Source organism: Cavia porcellus, unplaced genomic scaffold (assembly GCF_034190915.1).
Source record: "Cavia porcellus strain 051 isolate PalLab524CR breed Dunkin Hartley unplaced genomic scaffold, mCavPor4.1 scaffold_1, whole genome shotgun sequence".
NCBI lineage: Eukaryota > Metazoa > Chordata > Mammalia > Rodentia > Caviidae > Cavia > Cavia porcellus.
Genome location: NW_026947484.1, coordinates 226610688 through 226632159, shown reverse-complemented (window position 1 = coordinate 226632159; position 21472 = coordinate 226610688).

The window sequence follows — 21472 nt, the reverse complement described above, 5'->3', positions numbered from 1 at the left end:
AGTTTTGTTCAATAATCCAACAAAACTCAGTAATATGGTTATCTATCTTATACACTTAAATATATATGCAGTTATATCTTTTAGAGAACTTTCTTTTCCTTTCTTTTGTACAATGACAATTATACATTTTGGGTTTTATTACTTTTTTTTTTTGAAGAAAGTAAAATCAACTGTGACATACCAGGACAGAGTCAGTAAAATCAAAAGGATGGACATAACACATAATGTAAAAACAAAATACAAGGTGATCAACAATGGTTACCATAATGCCTCTTCTTATCTTAAAAAGAATTGCCTATATCATCAATTATAATAAAATTAAACAAAACAGTAAAGAATAAGATCAATAAAACCAAAACATTGGAGACATTAGAGGACTTCAAAAGAAGATAATAGTCAACCAGAATGGGCGTCACAATGGATCTTATTGTCTTCATAGTTGTTGCTTATACTTTCAAACCAGGTACTATCAAGCATAGAGGAAAATCAGTCAAAACAAGATGGTGAGAGAAATACAGAGTTTCAAATCAAGTTAATAGGAAATCAAAGTGGGTTACTATACTATATCCTGCTATTTTTTTATTTTTTCCCCTTAGTTAAAAGGATAAAAATGAAAAAAGTAGATAATAAAAAGGAGATTGAGATAAAAAAAAAACAAAGAGAGGGTATGACAACAAAACAGTGCAGGTCAAAACATAGCCATTTAAGCAAAATAGTGTTTCACCACAAGATAATCTCAACGTAATAGTAGTTACCATAGTGTCTCTTCCCTTAAAATCTTTGGGTATAACTTCGTATACTGTATCATCAAACATATCAAGACAATGTAAAACAGTTCAAGAGAATGACAGTATTACAGGGTATTTAGAATCAACTAAGAGAAAATGAACAATGGAGGGCAAGTTTTGTAGGGTACATCCATCTGGGTTAAAAGTTGTTTTCTTTCGTGGTTTAAAATACTTCACTCCAAGCTCATTTTAACTTGAGAGTTTGTGTTGAAAGTCTACCATGATTTTAATGGGCTTTCCTTCATAGGTAAGTTGTGTCTTTTCTCTAACAGCTTTTGGTATTCTGTTTTAATGCTGAATTTCTGGCATCTTAATTATTATATGTCTGAATGTAGATTTCTTTTGTTTATGACTGTATCGTCTTCTATATCCCTCACTTATCTCTATATATCATTTTCCTTGATGCCTATCAATCTTATATTACTTCTCTTTACATCATCTTGAAACTGTTGAATTGTTGTTTTATGCTGTCTTGTTATTTTTAAAAGTTGTTTCCTTTCATGAACACTAGCTGTCATACTGTCTTCAAGGTGCAAAAATCTACACTCAGCTTCATTCAAATGGTTTATCTAGCTTTTGGTGGAGTTTTTTATTTCATGAACACTCATTGAATTTGTTTCATGCATTCTATTTCTTTCATAAATTGTTCACTCAAAGTTTCCATAATTTTCCCAGGCTCCTGTATGTTTTCATCTATGTCTTCTCTAGCTACGCTAAACAGTTCTTTAAGGTTCTTTACCTGAGAGATTATTTCTAATCTGATTTCCTCTATAGCCTCATGGATTTTTTAATTCACTTATTATCTTTTCAGAAATTTCAGGTGTCCTCTATTTCAATGTCTCTTGTACTTGTTCTGATGAATGGAATGTTTGAGGTTCCATTTTGCTTTTTTTGTTTTGTTTTGTTTTATCATTTTCACCTCTTGGGTTAATATTTTGTTCTTTTCAATCCCACTGCTCTCAATTGATCATTGTTTGTGTCTTAGGGACTTACTGTATGGGTGATGTTTGTCCAATTCCTGAGTCCCAAAATGAAGAGGAGGATGCAGGTATATGAATACTTCCTTCAGGGCCTGTTGTTGAGTCTTATATTCTCCCCAGACTGACTAGCCTAGGAATATCAATGTAAGCCAAACCTAAGCTCCTATTGTTATTGTGGCTTTTGGCTGTTCTAGGCCGCCAGATTTACCTGACTATATTATGCACCTCAGCTGGGACCCAAATGTGTCACAGGGGTTTTCCTAGGCCCTTTCCATTTCCTCCTGGTTGTGGAAGGCCTTGATGGCCTTCTTGTGTTCTCTGTATGGAAGAAGGACTCACCCACACTCTTGTAGAGCTTACTAAAGTCCTAAAGCCTGGGGGTGGAGGATTTGCTGTTGCTCCTGTTGACTTACTGAGGTTCTCTTCTTGAGGGGGGAAACTCATGACAGTGTCATAGACCCAGTGAGTTCCTCTGTGTGAGTGAGGGATTGCTGAAGCTTCCATCAGTCCACCAGGGTTCTGCAGGTGGTAGTCAGCCTTGCTGATGGTCCATGGGCTGCTGAGGTCTCTGAAGTTGACGAGGAGTGGCAACCAATAATCCTGCCTACCCCAAGATCTCTGGGATGGAAAGAGAGGTGCTGCCAAGGATTCTTCAGGCTGTAGGGGTCTCCAGGGTAGAGGGGGAGATGTGCTACAAAGACTTTTGTTGAAATAAGAATAATATAGTTTGAAAACTCTGTGTTTACCCAGTTATTCTCTAAAATGATGTATAGGCTGACAACATTCTATTTATCATTAAAAGTTAGTGAAATTTGCTTTTGAGCATTTTGTCCTGTCAGTATTCAGCTGTCTCAGAATATATAAGCACATCTTATCACAATGTATTCAACATTAGGTTTAAATGATGTTATTTTTTTAAAAATTTACACCTTACTAAAGATGAAATGTGCAGGCTTTAAGATGCAGGTTTATTTATTCTATTAAACTTTTGTTTATTGACAATTTGAATGTGACAAAAATATGTATTTAGGGTGTGTCATCAATACAATGGGAAGTAATTGTAACCACTAACTGTGTGACATTTTGAGAAAAGACAAAACTACTGAAATCCTAAAAAAGGAAATAATTTTCCTATGATATGTACACAGTATGCATCTTCTAAAAGTTGTTATGGTTATATAGCAGCAAGAGTAAACCTGACCACAAATAAGGGAGACTTTAAGTGATGATACTGATTTAGGTTCACACAATGAGGCAAATTCCACACTCTAGTGGGAGATGTTGATAGTGGGAGCCACTGGGTAAAGGCAGAGGCTATGAAAATTATTCTTTCCATTCAGTTTTTTTTTTACTTTTTTTTTTTTTTGTGAATCAGAAAGTAATCTAAAAGTTAAAGTTATTAATTTATAAAAAGAGAATGACAGATTTTTTTTTTTGAGACATAGTCTCACCATGTAGTTCAGACCACCCTTGAACTCACTATATAACCATATTGGCCTTAGATTTATGGCAGTCCTTCTGCCTCAGCCTCCCAAGTACTGGGATTACAAACATATGCCACCATACCTGGCTACACCATACATTTTAAAAAAGAGAATTTGAAGTAAAATATTTTAGCAGTGTGTACACTAAACAATTAAACCAAATGTGAAAATGCAAAACTAAGCTTTGAATATGTCATTAAAACTGATGTTGACACCGATTCTTGGAGGTCAACATTGACTAAATGAACCTGTTGGGAGCAAAGTGACACAGCTAAACCTTGGTTCAACTTTAGGTTTAAAAACAGTTCAGTTTTTATATTATCTATCCATTTCATCAATCTCTTCCTAGTCAGAATTTATATTGTTTTATGAAACAGTCAAAAACATACCAAGGCAGCTGGTCCACATGGAACTGGAATGCTGGATTCTACTCTGGATTCAGGCTTATCATCTCCATTTTGAAGTTGTCCAGTGGTCCATCTGTCATCACTTTGTCCCTGATCATGATGCTACTTATTCATAAAGACACCTTTGTCTACTGCCAGGAGTATCTTCCTAAACACAGATCATACCCTCTCCAATTTGCTACAGTCTCAGAAAATACAGGTGAAGTATTTTGAACTGGGTCTAAATTTCAGGCAATTTCCTGGGAAAGGCTAAGTATTCATGCACAACCCAGGATTCGGAAGAATATGCTCACCTTAGAGAATTAGGGTCTGGGAAAGCTTTCTCTCAAAATGTAGTGCGGAATATGACATTACAAAAATAAAGCTGACAATGAGAAATTCATTAAATTTAAATTCCATTTAACTAGCCAACATAGCAATTTCATTCACCCACATTGATTCAGAAGACAGTTTGTAATTGCTTGCCTTCCAGTAGTTATAATTAAATGTTTATACCTTGTAATAGTGCTTTTCTTTGTGACAAACAACCAATTCCCTGCTTCTATTTCTTCTCAAGTTTTGTTAATTCTTATGCCCCTATGAACTTGCACCTAAACCCATCATTAATCTCTATTACATTTTTGCTATATCTCTTCTTCAGAAATGGCATCAAATCTGAAGTTGAGAAATGTAATATTATCCATATTTTTCCCATGAGTTTTAATTCAGGACACTACTTCCTCTACCCGATTTGTTCTCTATGCTATTGCGATATTGCTATTTCCTCATTTTACCCTACTATTCTTTTTAAATTGCTTAGAAATTTGGAACATCACAGAAGAAATTCTTAAAAATGGTGAAAAGCACACATGAGTGAATATTATGCTTTGAAATGAGAGTGTCCCCCAAGTCTTTATGCACTCATATACATGGCTTTTGAAAGGGGTTGACTTATCAGAGTAATATAATTGATGGGCTGTTAGAAAGTGGGAGGAACTAGGTCACTGGAAACTGGAAAGAGTATATTCCCTTCCCCAAGTCCTCCTATCTATCTTTGCTTCCTGGTAACTCTTGTAGCCCAAAAACGAGCCCCCAGAAGTCCCTAATGGATTTTCAAAAATGGGGCAAGACATGTTTTTAAAAAACATGGCTATAAATCAGTGCTGATTTATTTTATCCTAGGCCCAGTGACACATTGCAGTTGTAGTTTGCAAAGCCTGTGTGTCTCCCCCAAAACTTTCCAGACTTTTTGTAGAAAGCATGGTTTACAAAGTAAGGGGTTATGGGCGTGGATCAAGAAATGGAAGATCCTTGATCTGCTAAGGAATGAGGAAGATCTTTTTTTCCATTTGCAGAGGACAGAGAAGTCTTGCAGGAATTAACAATCCTTTGTCAACTTACTTTAGCACTCAATTTTAGATAACATCTGTTGTTTGCAGAGGGCAGCAATGGTTAACATATCAGTTAGGTCAGATTACCAGAGATTTACAGTTAAAAAGGGAGCACTGATTCACATATCAATTAGGTCACCCAGAAAAATGGCACATACAGAACAGTACGACAGTGTTACAGGTACTTTAGTCATATAACTAAGACATAACACAAACATAACAAAGCTCTTTCTGTTAGTGTATAACAGTAACTATGATTTAAGAAGCTTTTCCTCCCCTGTGATGCTATTCTGCCTTAGAGTTGGCCAACGATAGTCTAAATCATGAATTCAATTAAACTTCTGCTTCAACTTGTGGGTGTTGGGTTTTGTGTTTCTGTGATAAGGAAAAATAATAAAATAGACTTTGACACCTAAGTAGTGGGGTGTTGCTCCGACTACTTGACCATGTGCTTTAGAAGACTTCAGAAGTGGTTTGTGGGAGGAATTTGTGAATGTTTGGAGATGCCAGTAGGAGAAGCCCTAGACTGATGATGGGAAATTTTTGCCAGAGCTTTCAGGTCCAGAATAATGAGAACAAAATTTGGAAGGTAAAAATAAAAGTCAGGTGGTTTTATTTTGCAGCAAGGACTCCCTTAACAGTTGGACACAAAACCATGTATATTATGCTCTGAGAAAAAAAATTCAGTTTACATTTTGCCCTTGTCCTGATATACTGGTGGAATCTGATATTAAGGATAGCAGATTGATTAATGTAATAGAGAAAATTTTAAATCAGCTCATAATTCAAATGTGGACATTATTGGGAGCTCTCATTTGGTCCACAGTGACAACCAAGAGTAAACTGTACTGCTGAGTGATTTTAAATTTTTCATTTTCACAAGAAAGAAAGCCTTTATAATGTTAAGATTTGCAAAATTTTGGCCCAGAAAAACTTTATTGTTGAAAAGGTTAGCATTAACAAGAAGCCAAGTGCTTTACATGAGAGCAACAAGAAGAATGCCTTGAGGGTACTCTCAAACCAGCAAGATCCTACCCTCTGCAAGTTTAAAAATGCAAAAATGAAAGATTCTACTGTAAGAGAGCTCCAGGGTACCTTGCTCTAAAAAGGGCCACCAAAGAAACTGGTTTAAAGGATTCAGTTTACAATGCCCTGCTTTCCAGGCATGGCTATATCCATAATTTAAGGAGAACCAGTACTGCTGGAGCTGATACCAAACTTGGTCGTGATCTAAGAGGTGCTGATTTTGCAGTCATGCAAAATACAAAAGTTATGGGCTAAGGCAGATTTGCATACTGATTTCAGAAGAGGATCCTGCAGGGTATATAGTGTACCCTTGAAAGAGTGGTGCATGAAGCTGTGAGGGGGAAGTCAAAAGTTCATTAGGGACCCCAGGAAATTAAAGAAATCAGGAATATGAAACATCTGAGGCAATGAACAAATCCATGCAAGTGAGAAGCCACGAGGGCAGCAACAGGAAATGCGATAGGGACTGATGGTGTAAGCCATTTAAGGTCACATCTTTGGCTGGGTCCTGGACACAGAATTGCAGGATTTAATGTTTGCTGTGCTAGGTTTTGGTCTTGCTTTGGTCCCCCTGGTTTCTATCCACCATATTCCTCCTTTTAAAATTAGAATTGAAATTTTAACCTGGGCCATTTTGCGTCAATAGTATTCAACTTTCTGATTTTCTCAGGGGCTCACAGCTAATAGTTTGCATTGAATGTCAAAGCAGACCTTGAACTTGGGCATTTCAGCAATGATTCAACAGTTAAAAATTTGGTGGCTCTTAGAAGTTCATTAAATGCACAAAGAGATGTAGATGAATCGTTTAGGGCTGAAAGGTAAAATGTTATGATCTGGATCAAGAATCTCCCCCAAGGGCCTCCTGCACTCATAGGGTGATTGAATTACTGGAGCAATATAACTAGTTGGGATGAAGTAGGCACTGGAGGTGCCTCCTGCAAGATTGTGTCACTTTTCCTGGATCCTCTTTTGTTTCTCTGCTTCCTTGCTGTCATGTGACAAGCAGCACTTCCTTTGCTGTACCTCTTTGCCGTGCCAGTCTGTTTGGATCTTGTCAACTGTGGACTACACAGTAAGCCCTAATACACCTTTCTCCCTTTAAGTTGTTAGTATTGGGTATTTTATCCTGGTCACAAGGAAAGTGACTTAAGTTGATAGGTCAGTTGATTTTTTTAGTTTTAAGAGAAAGTATAGCAGGAGAATGGTCACTTTAATTTCAAATTTTGTGTATTTCTCATTCATAAAGTAACAATGAATGAATGAAGGGAGATGTTGGACAATAGAAAAAAAGAATTCTCTGGCCCAGTCTTACCTGGGAAATACAGGATTTCTAAAAGATCATTTCAAAGGCATGAAATAAACTCAGAACCCTAGATGCAGGGCACAGGAAGAGGCCTTACATTTAATGAAGGCTTCAGAACTTATGCTTTTGGACATACACCAGAAACCATGGTAAGAATATATATTGCTGAGTTTATTTAATTTACTGCAATTCTTTGAATAAAAGTAACAACTTTTCATTAGATATTTGCAACTCCTCAGTGTAACTATTTGGAAAAGTGTTTTTCAGTAATATTTTTATCATGTTTAGATGAAAGACTTTGAAGTGAGTTGATCCATTCCTAATTTCTTACTTTTCCAGAGAAAAATGGTCTATAAACCTTAGTAAGTATATATTAAAATAGTATCTCTATCTTTACTTAAATAAACAAATTTTTAATCTTTTAAGAATAACTTTTAGAGCAGTATTGGAAATGTGAATGCAGATTTTATATTAGATGGTATGAGAAATTTTTGATACTTCAATATTTGATAATGGTTAATTTTAAAATGTCTGTATCACTTACAATGATATTAAAACCTTTTTGGATAAAGCAGATGATACACTTATCAAAGATACACTTTAATTTCTCTAACCCATAAAGCCTCAATATAGGAGATATGAAACTCCCAAAAATGATTGTTGAATGGTGATCATTGGTAAATACAATGGGTAGGAGAGCATTTCCTCAACTTTTATTTGTTTGAAAATTTCCAAATTTGTTGGGAGCCACCACATTGCCGAGCCGCCGCATATAGCGATCATGCGGCCTGTGGTAAAGAGTAAAGCCTGAGTTAGATTACCCCTCCCATCGAGCACGTTAGTTTCCTGCTTACCGCGTAAACAACCCGCTCAATAATATGTTAGCCAATCAGCTTGCCTTGCTTACTTTAATATGATTGGACACTGTATCCGTATATATACTGGTGCCACCCCTGGGGGGAAGTAGAAGCCCGGAAGGAGCCGCGGAGAGCGGACCGGTAGAGGCTTCGGAGCGAAGCACGGAAGGAGCCGCGGGGAGCGGACCAGAGGAGGCTTTGGCTGGGAGCGATCCCAGGGCAGGCTGTACGGAGAGAAAATAAAAGAAAAGGTTGTCCACTGCCAGACTTTGTCGTGTGTCCTTCCTGCCGGCCGGGAGCGACATCGACATTTGGTGGCCCGCACGGGGAACAACTGATCACCCCCGAGACGTGGTAGTGGACAACGTTCCTTGATACAGCACTGCGAGACAGGTGAGTAGGGGATAAACCTGGGCCCTGGGTGGCGCGCACCTACAGGGTTTTTAGACTCCCCTCAGGCTCACGCGTAAGTGGCGGATTTTTGGGCCTCACGCGGTGAGTAACATATTAAATATGGGTAACGTACCGAGTAACGACACCCAGCCCTTGGTACAGGTCCTCCGGAAGCTCTTAAAGTCCAGAGACCTCAAGGTGGGACGCAAAACGCTGGAGAGCTTTTTTGAGGAGACTGATAGTTTCGCTCCCTGGTTCTTGCCCACAGGGCACTTAAACCTGCCCTCGTGGGAGAAGTTGGGCAGGGATCTTTCTCTAGCGGAAAGGGAGGGCGGGGCTTCGGTCTTCGCTCGGCCACTGTGGGAAATGATATATGCATGCTTGAAGAGCGAGGGTGGTTGCAGGGAAGGTTCTCAAGAGCTCATTAAAGTGCGTAGGGCATTCGAACAGGCCCAGTCAGGGAGCTCCCGGGAGGGGTCTGTCAAAGGAGACAAAGATATAAAGGAGGAAGACGGGGCTCAGGCCTCGGAGTCGTCTGACTCCGAGAACGAGGAAGGCTTAGACAACGATGAGACCAAGGAGCCTAGATGCCAAGAGGATAGGCCGCTCGATAAGGAGTCGCAGGGTTCTTTCCCAGCGTTGCGCCGCGAATTGCGCTCCGCTCAACTTGGTCTGCGGAGGAGTAGAGAGCTCCTGAGCGCCCCCTGGCGCGAGAGGGAGGCGAAGCCTTCCGCCCTACCTTGGGAGCTGTTCCCGGAAGCGATCCCTCGCCACGAGGCGGCCGCGTGGGAGCTCCCTCCCCTTTCGCCAGAACAGGAAGTGATGCACGGGCCCCCATTTTCCACCCAATCACGGCCGCCGTCTTATGCTCCGCCGCCGGCGGGTTGGTATTTTCACAGGCGGCTTTGGCAGGGGGGACGTTTGTCTCATGAGGTACATCCACCACCTGGGATAGATAGTGGCCCCTACGGGATATTTCCTGTACAAGTAGCTATGGGCCAGGGACGTAATGCATGGGAGCCTTTTGAGATAAAGCAGATTAGAGAACTTAAAAATGCAGTTACAACCTTTGGGCCGACTGCGCCTTACACCATTGCCATGCTGGAGAACCTGTCTTCTGGGCCCCTCACCCCCGCGGACTGGATTCAGCTGGCAAAGGCGTGTCTGCCCTCGGGTAGTTACCTGGATTGGCGAGCCTGGTACACAGAGTTCTCTGCCGAGCAGGCTGAGAAAAACGCCGGTCGAGGAAATGGAGGCCTGAGGATTTAGCTCAGCGGCATAAAAGCCTGCCTTGTAAGCAGGCAATCGCCAGTTCGATCCCTGGTACCAATAAAAAAAAAAAAAAAAAACGATAAAAATAAAAAATAAAAAATAAAAAACAAAAAGGGGGAGTAAGCCAAGGCCTGCCTCCAAAGGCGCGGTTATCTATGGCATGACAATGGATGGGCCCGGATCCGGTAATCAGCTGGAACCGAGGCACGGTTTGTGTTTTTCTGCAGGAATCGGGACGAGAACCACTGTGGGTACCGGAGAGACTGACACGGGCGACAAAGCCCTCGACTGAAGATCAGACCTGCCCTACCGGAGATCCATCACAGACCAACCAACAAGATGAATAGAAATAGCGGTAGCCCGAAATGGACAAGAAGATCCTCAGGCATATGCATGGCTCGCTCGCCTAGCCTACGACCGAGTCTAGGGACGGTGAGCTTCCCACACTCCTCCTCTAAAAAATTATGATATAGCAGGGTAGATGAGTCAATGACGGGTAAGAGCATGCCTCCCCAGCATGACTCAACCTAAGACAGGCCCTACCCCATACCGCACGAAAGCCGCTGAATTACTAGGTTCCGCCCGAACCAAATGTCGCCCCGGGGGGATCATGCGGAGCGACATGAGTGTATGCCTGTGTGCATCCAGGTTCCGTCCGGTTCCTTCCTGGCCCTGGAAAAAGGATGAGGGCCTCGGGGCCTCGGCAGACTCGGGGACGGCCGACCCGGGCCGACGCCGAGAGCCCTTGGTGGGCCTCCTATCAGGGCATAGGCCTCTACACTCAATTCAGGACGGGCTGCGATGCGTAGACTTATTTAAAATAAAAAAGGGGGAGATGTTGGGAGCCACCACATTGCCGAGCCGCCGCATATAGCGATCATGCGGCCTGTGGTAAAGAGTAAAGCCTGAGTTAGATTACCCCTCCCATCGAGCACGTTAGTTTCCTGCTTACCGCGTAAACAACCCGCTCAATAATATGTTAGCCAATCAGCTTGCCTTGCTTACTTTAATATGATTGGACACTGTATCCGTATATATACTGGTGCCACCCCTGGGGGGAAGTAGAAGCCCGGAAGGAGCCGCGGAGAGCGGACCGGTAGAGGCTTCGGAGCGAAGCACGGAAGGAGCCGCGGGGAGCGGACCAGAGGAGGCTTCGGCTGGGAGCGATCCCAGGGCAGGCTGTACGGAGACAAAATAAAAGAAAAGGTTGTCCACTGCCAGACTTTGTCGTGTGTCCTTCCTGCCGGCCGGGAGCAACATCGACACAAATTTAAAATAATAAGAGCAATAAAAAAATTCCAAAGCAGTCAGGAAGCTAAACACACAACAAAATGAATACTGACATCAAGAAAAGCAAGAAAGAAATATCAAAAATTAAGATGTCTTTGAAATGCTTTCTAAAGCATTATAGACAGATGTTCCCAAACCATTCAGAATGAACAATGCAATCAAGAGGTTCATAAAGTTTAGCTATTCAAAGTTAAGACCCTAAAAATCATCATAATAATAATGATGTGCATGAGGCAATTACGGAGTCTGTAAAAATAGAAAGTGTTGTCTTTTCCCGCTAAAGTTCAGTCCCATAAAAATGCAGTTTGAAAAGTTCATTACACACCTTAGAATGTTAGACCAGGAGAGAACCTGGGACAGCACTGTATTGTCACCTGGTTCAGCAGGATATTATTTTTAGTTACCAGAACAAAGAGTCCTCAAACTGCAAAAAGAGTCAATTAACAATGCATTCTAATTTCAAGGTAGATATAACTTACTTTTATGTTGGAAACTAAGTCTTTCTTTTGGAAAATTACCTCTAGTTCTAACTATCAGCTTATACTTTAACAGTTCTCTCTAAGGAGTTAAGTTAGACATTTTTCTAGTCTACTATATTTCCTAGTCATACAAATCTGAAGCATTTTATCACTATAACTATCTATTCTCATTATTCTACCAATTAATGAGTTTCAAAGTTCTGTCATAATAACTGAGAATGCTTTGGGACACTGTTAAATTCCAAACAGAGGCTAACATCTATACCAGAGATGAGTAGTGGAGATGTTAAAACAAGGAGCTGGTAAACTACTACCTGTAAGCAAAATCTTACCCACCATCTCAGTCTCTTTTCATAAACAAAGGGTTCCAGGACACAAGTACATGTATTTGCTTAACCATTGTCACTGGTTGATTCACACTTCAATAACAGAGATGCAGTAATAACCAATACCACAGGGCTCAGAAGACTGATGTATACTGTTTAGTTCCTTATAAAAAATCTACTAAACTCTGGTTTAAAGCATGATTGTCAGCCAAGTATCAATGCAATAGACTATTCTCCACCTAGTAGCTCTGCTAATAGAGAGGACAGAAATTCTTGCAGAGTTGTATGAGATAAGGGTAATGTTGTTTGTTGATATTGTTTACTCTATTAATATATTTTGTAGGAATATATTACTTGGTTTCCTTTTACTAACAATAAAAGATATCACTGGGAAGTTAACATCAATGATTATTTCCAGAAAAAATTATTCCTTTTTCTCCAGAATATAGTCATCTAAAAAGAAAAGTCAGATTCCTAAGTCCTTGAATTATCGATTAGAAGCCTAAAATATTTATTGTTGCTATGTCATATGTATACATGTAAACTGATACTTTATTTGCTTTAGAAAACCTTAGTTTGGAAAGAAATTAAAATTCTCATGGATGACTTTTTAAAACATATTTTATTGAAAAAATAAATATTTTAATATCTTGAAGTTACTTCTACAACAATCAGAGAAAAATGAATTCATTTCTTTTTCATCTAAATTTGATGAAAGACTTCAATTTATTTTTGGTTAATTGTTGGAGATCAACTCACTGCTTCACACACACTTGACAAATTCTGTACCACTTGATAGAATTTTTGGCATAGCTAGAAAGATAGAAATGTGAAATAAAAGTGGCCTTTATTCTAAGATCGCAGACAGAGAAACTCAGGACAACTGAGGTCTGGCTTTTCTCTATGAAGGACACGTAGTATGGGGGTATACATACAGTTTTGGTCTGGGGTGTTGTCTAAGGAGCATATAAACTGATGCACAAGTAGCCCATCAGAATTCATTTCGTGCCACAGGTAAATTGCCTAGGGATGGGGAAGATGACCTCAAGATAGAGTCCCTTGGTTCCACCTACCAGCCTCCTACCCCTGCAGCTCACATCCACAGCACAGACTCTCTTTCAGTAGACAAAAATGAAACAATGACCAATTCAAAACACAATAGAAGTGTACATGATTCAGGAAGATCTCTACTGTTGAATTAGCCTGGTTTTAAGAAATAATATAAAAAATTCTGGTGATCATCATATATTGAAAATGCATATTTATGTGTTGTAGGGTTTTATTTATTGTTGCACGTTAAAAAATTTTAGAAGCAATTTAAATTCTAAATATATAGATTATAAAATACTAATTAAAATAAGCAATTTAAATTCTAAATATAGATTATAAAAAAGTAATTAAAATAATTATGTTCACTACCTATTTACTGAGTGGATACACACTTTAAAAGTGAAAATTTTATTTAATATTATGGGATGAATACAATGTATAATGGATTTGCTGTTCCTCTGTAAAGTAATAGTATATATGAATTATATGTGAATTATAAAAATGTTTATTTTAGCAGTTTTTGAGAATTTTGGAGAGTTTTTGAAAATTTTGTGAATAAGTATAAATGTCTACTTAGGAATGATTATTTTAGAAAATTAAGAGTCTAACACTAAAATTGAAAAATTGAAAATTAAAAATCCTTCACTGTATGCAGAAATAACATGCATGTACTATGAAAGAGAAAAGGAGAAATTTTTCCTGACACGTACTTGTAGTTATAATTTTGCTAGAAGATTTTTGAGAGTGTTTGATTGTCAGTACATCATTTTTTATTCTTCCATTTATCCCTATCAACAAACATTCAGTTATTCAAACATTCTCCTATCAACTAGCTGGCTTGTTAGAAAACCCAGAACAAATAAGTTGATTTTACTACTAAGCAGAAGAACATAATATCAAATACAAAACAACGCTGGATTTTTGAAAAAAAAAAACAAAAACAAAAACAAAAACAAATAGGAATATTTTATCATGTTAATCATGTCAAATATTAATTGTATAATATGTAAAGTATGTCACATGGGCAAATAAAGATGCTGTTTATTAGTTTATGCCTACTTTAAATTGCTGTACAACCTGCTAAGTTTTTGTGAATCCCAGAAAAAAGAGCATTATGTGTACAGAGTAAGGGCCATCAGTGCTCTTAAGTTTTCCTCTTAGCCACTGGTGCTAAGAGTCTTCCTCCACCAAACTATTTGCCACCCCTGCTTTGAAGCTATGAAGTTGACTGACTGGATTTACACTTCCTCTTCCTTCACTTCCCACCTTTCTGGTGATGGTGCTAATGAGCTGTCAGTTGGCTGGAAATTAACAGTCAATATCTGCATCTATGATGTAAAGTGTGGGGAAGTAGCATTGAACACCATTACATTATCATGCTTTTATTTATTGAGAAGTAAATGGAAAAGGCACTTGCTTTGAAACACCTTCATTTTATCTGGATGCTAAGCAACATATATTTGGCACAGAAAAAAAAAAAAACAGCATAACAGAAGTCTGTTGACACTTTGATTGTCTAAACAAGACCATTGTTCTTAGCATGTACCTAAAAAATGATGGAAAAGTTGTTGATTGTCTTTCAGAAATCTTCATTAAAGAACTGTCCACACAATCACATCTCCCTTGTCAAAAGTAGACTTTTGTTAAGTACTAACTACACTTTTTGGCAAGGTTTGGTAGTCAGATGTCATGTCTAATTTGATCCTTCTGACTTCACTAATAACATTGAAAAGACTGCTTCTGTGTTATAGCTGCACCATTTTTGACCTATAAAGCATAATCTTTTCCAAAGAAAGGTTAAAGGATGCTTAGTAATGAGTTAGAAATTTGAATTTAATTTAAAATAAAAAGAGCTTAAATAACAGGGTATACCAAAGAAGTATTTAGAATAATACTTCAAGTAGCCATAATAAAAAGCATGAAAGTATTGTATTTGATCAGAACAAGTCAGGTCTGATAATGCAGTCTGATGAACATAGAGAATTAAGTTGGGAATTGCTAAAAGTCAATTACATAGGAAATCTGTGGTCTAATATATGGAGGAACTCAAAAAGATTAACCTATAGAATTTAAAAGCAACAATAGTTTAATTATTAAAATTCTTCCCAGAGGCAGGATTGGTCATATAATTATTAGCAAAATAAATCAGATTTTTCTCACTTGTGTTATAGCTTTCCTGGGGTCATGATGAACCCTCAGATGACTGAGCAATTTGTCCTCACTGTTTCCACATCTGGATTCCTTCTGGGGATTACTACTTGTTTCAAATTTTCCAGTTTCCACTTAACTAACAGATAACTGTTTACATTCATTGATTCTTTACCACTGAGGGATCTAACTCTGGCAATTCTTTTCATTGCCTTTCCCTCTGTCACTGACTCTGTGGGTAGCAAAATCAGGCAGTGGCACAATCATACAGGAATGAAGCTCTTTATTATTGTGCTCAGGCAAAAAACAAAAACAAAAAATGAGGAAGCATTTGGAATACAAAAATGCCAGGCTGACTCACATAAGAAGCCAGGGTGGTATAGCTTGTCAGTGCTTCTAAAGTAGCCCCGGCTCCAGCCTCGCAATGCCATCATGTGTAAAGGTAGAGGTCTGCTTGATTGCACCCGCACTTTTTCTCAACACACCTCTATCAGGGACATTTGTCTTTTCATTGCCTAAGGTCTTCACTCCACTTCAGGGTATGATGTTTAATATGCTATGCTGATGTAAGGAATTTAAAGGTACCTGTGGCCTACTTTAGTGACATATGCTTGTTGATCTCACACTCCTCAAAGACTCCACTCTTCAGTCCCTCTTCATTTCTCAGTATTTTGACCCCATGGCTCTACAGTAAATGAATACTAAATCTAATGAAGGTATGTATGGTTGTGGTCAGGGTTGAAAAACAACAATAGATGATTGATAAAGTCCAGTATGTATAAGTATGGATGAAATAAACAACTCAGAGTGAAATACGGTAGTTCTTTGAAGTCTGATTTAAAAAAAAAAAAAAAAAACTACAGTGAATGTTTAAATTTAAAAAATAACTATTGCAATAAAAAATACATTGCCATTAATCTGCTCAAAATGCTGATATAGGAGAAGCTACTAGATATCCAGTACGAGGTTCTGTTTTCTAAAGCTGAAGGATGAATTTTAGCAAAAAATAAGGTTAAGAACAGAATATATTTATTGAGAGAAAGCTAACTTCTGTCCAAGAGAAAGACAAAGGGTTCTCAACTGAGTTATCAGGGATCCTAGGGATTTTTATAGAGAAAATCCATGAGGTTAAGAGGCTCCAAATTGGGGAAAAATGGGAACCTGCAAGGTGGGTATAAGGTGGAACAGAATTATGGTCAACCAATAAGATTATTAGTGTAATTGCTCAGGTAAGACGGATTAAATTGAGATACAATAAAGAAGTGAGTCACATAGCAAAAGGGAACAGGGCCTTTGCAAGTAGGGGGTTGGATTAATGGCTTCTTCTGGCTTCCTCAAGGTGATCAAGAAAGGTATTAAGGTGATTAATAACTATTTAGAATATCAATTCCTGATGTTTACTCTTAGGGTGTAGGTTCATTTGTTTTGTCTGAGATCTGGCTGACAGCAAAGGTGTTTGCCTCCTCCAAGTTGGCAAGATTATCTCCTCTTCTGCACATGCTTCTTGGAGGGCCCAGCCTAGTCTGTCTGCCTATAATCTTCTATATCAGCTTTCTACAACAATACAACTAACTTTGGTTAGTTCATTAAAAAAAAAAAAAAAAAAAAAAAAAAAAAAAAAAAAAAAAAACAAAAAAAAAACCTGTTTGTGTCTTCTTGTCCAATTGTTTGATGATTTTTTATTCCTATATGTTTGAAATATGAACAACTACTTTAAAGGAAAAAATATACAATATACTACCCAGTGTTAATCTCCTATTATTTTGTTTTGAAATTCTGTATCATATTTTTCTGGATGTTTTGTTTTTAAAATAAAGAAAATACTCCCCCTCACATCAAACATTTAATCCCATTCTTTTGCTAATTTCCTAAGCAGTTCTGAAATTTCTCTATTATGAATGTTTTTATTTGCATTATTATAGCTGCATCAATGCTCTGAATTTATTAAAAACATCTACTTTTTATAGTCTTTTTGATTTGGAGCAAGTACCAAAAGTCACTTGGCACCATTGAATCCGTTGGATGAGAGCACACAGCAATGTTTTCATCTGCTTGCTTTTCCATTGAGTGATGTAAGCAGCAGCATTCACTGTTCTTGTTTTTTTGTTTTTGCTTTTGTGGTTGTTTTATCAACCTTCATAAAAACCCAAGAGGACTTCCACAGTCGTTTCAGGAAGTGGCAAGAATGATAGAATGTATGTGTGTGTGTGTGTGTGTGTGTGTGTGTGTGTGTGTGTGTATGTGTGTGTGTTTAAAATTATGGGGAGTACTTTGATAAGGATAAATGACAATGTCTTTTGTTGTAACACATTTTTAAAACATTCACCATAGGTTTTGCTAATATCTCATACATCTAGTGTAACAGATTATCTGTAGAAGAAAGTGTGTTTTCCTTTATCTGTGATTTATAATGAGACAAAAGTTTTAACAGGAATTAACCTTAATATGAGTGTGGCACAGGTCATTCCTGTGCAAATTTATCTATTTATTAACTTAATGTTCTTTATTTTGAGAAATTAGCTTTGATGGTTTTTTTAAACTACTACTAATAAATTTTTAAAAATAAAAACAAACACATATCATAAACATCAAAAAACAAGAGCATACTGAGACTTTGTCTTGAAAGAGTGTGGGCAGAACCACAGAGTTTGTAATAGAGTATATGGACCTGTATTTGTACTTAATTCCTGCTCAACAGATTCTTGATAGTCAGGCAAAACCATATCCAAAACTATGCCCCTTAAACTCCCTCAGATGAACTAAAAAGAATCAAAATATTCTATCTATCATGAATAGACTGAAAATAACAAGGTCAGAAATGGAGATATCTTACATTAAATCAATATCTTTTATTGTCTGGGGTGGAGGGCTATTACTTATTAGAGACTGTTTATCAGATTCCCATCCTTTCACCTGAGTAATGTTCCCAATTCTCAGGTGAAACATCATTGTATTACACCTCTCTGAGTATAAAGAACATCCACACAATATATTGGAGTTCATTTTTTTTATTTAAAAGGAAAAAGAGAAAAAAAAAACAGAAAAAAAAAACAAAACAGTGTAAGGGTTCAAGTAATACAGAAATACAAAAAAAAACAAAACAAACAAACAAACAAAAATAAACAGTAGGGGCTGGGGATTTAGCTCAGCGGCATAAGTGCCTACCTTGCAAGCAGGCAGTCATGAGTTCAATCCCTGGTACCAATAAAAAAAAAAAAAAAAAAAAAACAGTAACATATTACCAGTTAATATATTACACACTCATTTTTGAAACAGTTATTGGGGTCACAGGATCAAGGCATACAAAGTAAACATTCAAACAGTGAGACTGCAAATAGTTGTGTTCAATGATCCAAACAAAAATATTAATATGGTTACCTATTTAACACAGCTAAACACACTTGCTGTTGTATCCTTTAGGGCACTTTTTTTTCCCTCTCTTTATTACAACAAAATTTACACATTTTGGGTTTTATTGCTCCCATAGATCTTATTATTTTTTTGTAAGAGAATAAAATCAAACATGATAAAACAAAGCTGTCAGTCAAAACCAAGGATAGACATAGCACATGATGTAAAAACAGAGTACAAGGTTATCAACCTTGGTTACCATAATGCCTCTTGCTTCCTTAAGCAGAATTGTCTATCTCATTAGGTATTATAAAGTTGAACTAAACAGTAGAGAATAAGACCAATAAAACCTAAACATTGTAAACCTTACAAAACTTCAAAAGAGAATAATAGTGATAGAACTGTGGAGGGAAGGAGGACCAGCGGCAGCTGAAAAGATAAGAAGTATGAAATATAAATAACCTTTATTTTGGGAATGCAGGAAGAGACACCCCCAAGCCCCTGGGGCATGGCATCTCCACCCTGGGGCCGGCGATCTCTCCGTGGAACACGTGGAGTGAGGCACATAAGTAGCCTCGGCTTGGGGTGGAACCTAAGTGGGGCATTAGGGGTGCACAGGTAGCCCATTGGTCTTAGTTTGGTGCCAGAGGTAATTACTAAGGGTGGGGGAGATAGGAGCTTCCTGGCTTTACTGGCTACAGTATCCGGCCTGGGCCAAAACCCTTTCAAATCCTGTCTTATGATTATTATGAAAAGGGGCAAAGATTTCTCTCTTTAACTACTTCCTGCTGGCTGAGAGCACTGTACTGGTGTCTAGGGCAGTTGACAGGATGATGGTTGATGTTAAGTCTGAGAGAAGGGAGAGGAGGAGAAGAGAGAGAGAAAGGTCAAAGTCCGTGGGAGGAATGGAGTGGAGTGGACGGCCGTGAAAGTAGTGGGCAGCGGTGGCTTTATTCCGGGAATGCGGGGAGGGGGCCCCCCGCCGCCGGCCCCGGGCGCAGCCTCTCCACTGCACCCGGGGCCGTGGTTAACACAGGGAGAGGAGACTGGTGCGCTGGCTGCTGGAATTCGGCGATCTCTCTTTGGCGAACTCTCTCTCTCTGGCGATCTCTCTCGGACACGTGGCGTGGGGGAATCTAAATAGCCTAAGCTTAGGGCAGTGCCCCAAGGCCATTAGAGATGTACCGGTATCTCATTGGTGCACAGGTTCTTAAGGATGGGGATATAGGGTTACAGTCAAGTCCATAGGGGGCGGGGGGGGGAAGAGTTTTTAACTTAGCTGCAGCCTTTCCTGGTTACAGTGTTCCGTCTGGGCCAGCAACTCTTTCAGTTGATGTCTAGGTAGAAGCTGGTGTCAGGTGTTTTAACCAGGAAAACTTCACTGGTGAATGCATGTATGTTAGACTGGAAAAACAAAGAGATAAGATATTATGAGGAGACATGGCACTGTCACATTTAAGGACCCAGGTGAGGTAGAGGGCAAGGTGTCTTTGACTTAGACATGTTATTTTATCAGGACGACGTTGAGGTAGGATCATTTCCATGGTAAGGCAGAATTCTGAAAATTAAACGTGGGATTAGGAGGTGTGAAATTATGAGAGGTGCTTACTCCCCCATGTGAAAGCATAAAAGTTAAAAGGTAGGTTGGTAAGGCTTGTCTCTGGTATGCATGACGTTGGAGTCTGTAGGCAATACTGTTAAAGAGTCCTGCTGTAAAATTGATCATTAATAGAATGTAAGAAATTAGGAACCAAAGTGGATAACAAAACATGACAACCTGTGAGTCATGGCCATGAGGCCTTGGTAAGGCAGAGGTGAGTAGGAAAAGGAAAAGGTCAGATTTAGGGCCTGAGTGATGTGAAACCAGAATGGCAATCTAGCAACTTAGTCCTTGGAATGATTTGGTGCAACAGAACTTTAGCAAGTATGTTAGCAGTTTCCCTGGTTGTGGGAAAGGCTTTTATGTATTCCGAAAAAGTCTAAACAAAGTGAGAATACAAAATGTATCTGTCAGCCTGTATAAAAGAGAATAAAAGCATTTTAAGATTTAGGACTGAGACCTGCACAAAATAGGCCCTGTTTGCAAATGACATAGGTTGACCATCAATACTCTGTCAGACATTGAGGATTTATTATAGTAGCCTGAAAACTCAGTAAGAACTCTGTATATATGGCCTCTATGTCCACAAATATAGAGAATGTCTTACCTTGAGAGTTTTAATGTGACTTGGACTCTGAGACAGACACCCACAAAGGGGACTATTGTTGGCCCTTAGACCCTCTAAGTCTTTGGCAGCAATTTTTGTCAGTGATGAATCTGACAGTGTCATGTGAGGGCTAGAAGTTAGGATGGCCCACCCACTCTCTGGTGGCCAGGACAGCCCAGCAGCCCTGAAGTAAGGTCTCAAAGAATGCCAGGATGGGGTATTTTGTTGCCCAATGTCTTCTGCTGCATCTGAGCATGGTCCAGGGGGGGCCGGCAGCTTTACCTTGTAAAGCTTTACCTGTCTCAGAACTGCAAGTGTTATAAGTGTTAAAATATGAAAAACCATATTAAGATCTCTGTGGAGCTTGTAGGTCAAGTTTTGCCTTGTTGTTTAAGATCTGGACTACAGTAAAAGGTATCTGTAGAATTAAGTAAGTATGTAGGAGTATAATATCAGAGAGCAGGCTTTATCTGGATGGCATAACATTTTTTATAGGGTGCCTTGTGGAATTAACAAAAAGGTTTTAGTCTGTTTAAAAGGCTTTAATGGATACATTTTGTAGTAAAGGTTTATCAATCTTATGAATAAATCTATTAACTTAGTATATACTCTCAAGTTATTATAACCTTAGTTCTTAAACAGGAGATTGGTGACAAAACAGTATAGGAGAGGCAATAAGTTTAGAACATTACTGGTGGTCCACAGCAAAAAGGAATTGATAAATATCTCTTAATTTTAGTG